Here is a 4708-nt window from a genome sequence, read left to right as displayed (position 1 = left end):
TACACGAATATACCTGTATGACATAAATATACTTGATTTTTAGCAATGAATTGATCGTGACAATATTAAGTCACGTTTATCAGGTAAGTCAATATTAAGTAAAATTCATTTTTTTCCGTACAAAAATGTGTGAAATCTTACGTGCAAGAAGACACTTCGCGACAGGCAGGTGTTTTAATCAAAGCAATAATTTTGAACACTGCTTCTGCATTTTCGAGTATGTGCTTTGATAAAGAGATCGCCTGAGATTATTTCTTTCTTAGTAATATATTTAGAGTCAACTGTTCCATTTGATCGAATCTTAATCTTTTTTCAATTAACGCTACCTCTTTCGCAATATTAAAATTTTGTTCTTATTTATGAAATTAATAAAGTAGAGTTATTACAATATGAAACGAAGTAATGAAATATAAAATCAAAGAAAGTTAGTCCGTTAAATAAAAATTGGACAAACTAATCATCTTTTTAGATCAGGATTTTCAGGTTTAACCATTTCCGTGCCCATTGTCAGGATCTCATTCACGTGCCCAGGTGCTACTTGAATGGGAGAAAGACATTGGGCACGATGATCTAGAATTAAGTAATGTAATAATTTCTCAGCGACTGACGATGCGTTAGCGTATCGTGCACGACGTAATTTCCACATTGTGTATGTGTGTTATTAGGCCGTGGAATTGCGTCGCTTTTTTTCATTCGTTAAAACTTCAAATATTAAAAATATCGAGACATATATCGATTCAATTTACGTCTCGATACAATCACATTTTGTGATAATATCATCCACGCGATTAAGTGTATATGCACTCATAATATTGCTATCAATTGCAATTATAATTTCAAGTTTACTTATATTCATTTAAAAAATATAATTTCTGTAGACGTGTCTTATCACGTTGTACGCAATGATCACTAGCCTTCGTCAGTCGATTTCAGGAAAAAGGTACGTACCCTTAGAGTGTACATGTTTGCTAAGCTCGGGTGTCGGAGGCGTCCCGGGACGTCCTCTCTAGTGTAGGACCTTTGCACCCGGGCGTTTGTGTGAGAACCGTGGAGCGAGTGTGTTGGTGTGTCCGTTTTGCCATTTTTTAAATATAGCGCTAGGTAGGATAGGTAGTATACTTTCTGGTGTGTCTGTTAATTATAAGTAGGTAGGGCCGGGCAGGTTGGCACAGTCTCTGGTCGGGTAGGCGCGTTTTCGTGTGACCAACCTGTTTCTGGAAATTGATTTGAAAAATCGACGGTGAAACCGGCACGAGTAGAGCATGCTCTCGTCTTTGGTTTTGCCTCTCGATTTTTTGAATTTCGCGGTCGCGGTCGCGAGTGGGCTCGAAACGAACGTTTATCGCTCGAGCACGCACATGCGAGTGGACAACGATCACAGCTGTGATCCTTGGCCAGTCCATGCGCACTTCCATCAGCTTCCGCGGTTTATATTTTTATTTCACCTTTATAAGTTTTTTTTTTGTTTGCGATTTAGAAGTCTCGAGCTTAGATTTAAGTTTCAGCGGGCATTGCGCTCGAAGAAAGAAGAGGCTATATGCCGAAGAGGCCCGACAAACTGTCACTCAAGAGGGCAACTACCAATGGCTACCCATCCTCTGGGTCGTCCAGAGCATGGGAAGTCATTATGGTTACTACTTTGTCACGATGCTCGCTTTTAGTGTTTGTAGTAATAGTAGTAGTAGTTTTTGGCCGATGTATATATCGGTCCATCGTCCCATTGGGCCAATCGCGATTTTTCGTATTAGTGTTGCGACGAATTAATCACGGATTGTATTAGAGTTACGAAATAATATCGCGGCTTTGCATTAGTGTGGCGAGAAAATGATTACGGTTTGAATTAGAGTTGCGATAAAATGATAATCGCGTTTGCTTTAGAGTAGTGAATCGTCTTTTGCAAATTTTATTATGAATTTTTAGAATTTCTTATAGAACTATACGTATCAGAATTTATCCTTTTTTCTGTTGTTTAAAATTAGATTATAAAAATGTTAGTTTTCAATTAATTTTATAGTATTGCAAGTTTCAGCATCAGAATATTTGAAGTAGCTTTTTCATATAGTAAAGAATAATTTTCATTAAATTCACTTTAAGAGTTAGCGTTGCGATATTGTTCCATCGCGAGTTCTACTAATTTTTCCTGTTAGCGTTGCGATAATGAATGATCGCGTTTTCTTAAGTAGAGTTGCGTTTATAAAATGCCCAAACCCTCCGACTGCATTTGTCGGACACTGTTTCTGGCTCACACGATACAGCTGGAAGAGCTGTGCAAGTGTGATCGTTCATCGGCAACCTCCTAAATGGTTGCACTGCGATATGTCAGCCCTCCACTCGTGATTTTTCTTATTAGTGTTGCGATAAATTAATTACGGGTTGTATTAGAGTTGCGATAAAATGATAATCGCGTTTGCTTTAGAGTTGCGAATTACGATATCGCGATTGCCTTTTGCAATTTTTAGAATTTTTCCTGTTTTGCATTGTTTAAAATTAGATTATAAAAGTGTTTAATTAATTTTATAGTATTGCAAGTAGCAATACCAGAATATTTAATGTTGCTTTTTCATATAGTAAATAATAATTTTCATTAAATTCACTTTAAGAGTTAGCGTTGCGATGTTGTTCCATCGCGAGTTCTACTTATTTTTCCCTTTAGCGTTGCGACAACGAATGATCGCGTTTTGTTAAGTAGAGTTGCGTTTACAGAATGCCCAAACCTTCCGACTGTATTTGTCGGACACTGTTCCTGGATCACACGATACAGCTGTAAGAGCTGTGCAAGTGTGGTCGTTCATCAGCAACCTCCTAAATGGTTGCACTACGATCTCTCGCTATTAGTGTTGCGTATTGTTTAAATACGAGTGCGTAGATTTAAATTTATTAGCGTTGCGTCTCAAGTTTCGGGAATTTTTAGACTTTTCTTTTTTTTTTTTTTTTTTTTTTTAATGATAGATTAATTGATATTGCACATATAACAAAGCACTCTTCGCGTTTGATTTTGAGAATTTTTTGCTTCATAAATATTAGTAGTAAATTAGCGTTGCGAAACAAGAATATTCAGTTCCACTCTCGGCGCGTTGATCGGGTTTATATAGAGTGGAAGACGATCGAATTTTAGTAGCCCTTCTGGCTACTGCTTTGTTTCTTTTTCAGCGTCCCTTATTAATGCACCTCTTATTACTACGTTTATTACTGAAAATACTGCTATAAGACATATTCCTTTCTCAGCGTTAACGTTACCATGACTGCTAAAATACAGAATCTTATTACGAATGTATAATTTATATTTACATGTATATATTTACATTATTACATTACATACATTTCTTACATGTATATATATGTAATATATATTTACATGTATGAAATTGTGAGCGATTTCATGCGTAAAAAAGTATTATAATGAAATATCTTAATGTTGCTATGAAGGCTTGAAATATTTTTTAAAATTTAATTCAATGCTGGTGATTGTTCGTTCTTAGAACCATAACTTTTAGAATGTTTTCGACCGCGATATTTTTAATCTTTTAAGAGTAATGTAGAATTTTATAAATATTCGAATTTCATTTGTGTTACGCCACGAGGCTCAGTAGATATCATATTTCCAACCGTCGCTCGCGGTCCTCCAGCGTCGCAGATATATCCTCTTATCTGCCCCACGAAAAACATATATTGTATCGACGAGCGCATAGTTGTCACCAGGCAGCGAGTTCTGGAACCGTCGATTTCGGACCGTTATTTTAACAAAGAAGTCGGCCTGCGTGATCATTATGCGCTCGTCGATACAATCTATGTTTTTCGTCGGGCAGATAAGAGGATATATCTGTGACGCTGAAGGACCGCGAGCGACGGTTGGAAATATGATCTCTACTGAGCCTCGTGGCGTAACAATTTGCATGAAACAAAAGTTCATTTGCGATAATCGTCACGTTTGTAACAAAAATTCTGAACAACATTATTCATGTGCATCTCTTTCGGTACATTATGTTGCAAGTCACTATGTTGTTGTAGGAATTAACAGATACTGTTAAAAGTTAAAAGACGAAGCAAGTGATTTTCTAATAAGCGGGTTTTCTCTCATCTTAGTTATTTTAAATGAAATTTTTAATTTTTAATTCAGTTTAAATTCTATTACTTAAAATTCTTGTTTTCAACGTAACCCTAGTTTCGATTAAAAAGATACAAATGATTCTCTATATTCGCTAAAATTTAATCAATAGTAATTTGATCTATAATTGATCATTAGTACTAGTTTATTTTTCATGTATAAAATGTTCTCGTTTTAAAGATGCCTGTTTCTTTCATATACTAAATCCAGTAAATATGTTTGTTTCAAATTTATCAATTTACAGAAAATACATTTCAGTTACATATTTGAAAATTTCATAGCATATTAAATATGTATGCTAGATACCCAAATGATTTTTCTTTCATTGCCTGATTGTTCAGGTTTCTTCCTGTTTTCCCATTTTCCCATTTTTAAAAGAAACATTTTGCGATCACGTTGGAGTAATATAACTTCTCGATATTCTCATAAGTTTAGTACAACAAGACTTTAAATTGCATATGCAGTGTCAATAGTTTCATTTTCCTTCTCTCGTTCCAAGTTAGACAAATGTATCTTTGATATAGAATGTTACCAGTACGATTGCGAATTATTGTACAACTTTGTACTGCTCAATGTAATCTTTTTCGCAGATTAATCAGATGA

This window comes from Bombus fervidus, chromosome 14, assembly GCF_041682495.2.
Source record: "Bombus fervidus isolate BK054 chromosome 14, iyBomFerv1, whole genome shotgun sequence".
Taxonomy (NCBI): Eukaryota; Metazoa; Arthropoda; class Insecta; order Hymenoptera; family Apidae; genus Bombus; species Bombus fervidus.
The sequence above is the reverse complement of the archived record's forward strand: the minus strand, read 5'-3'. Positions refer to the sequence as shown.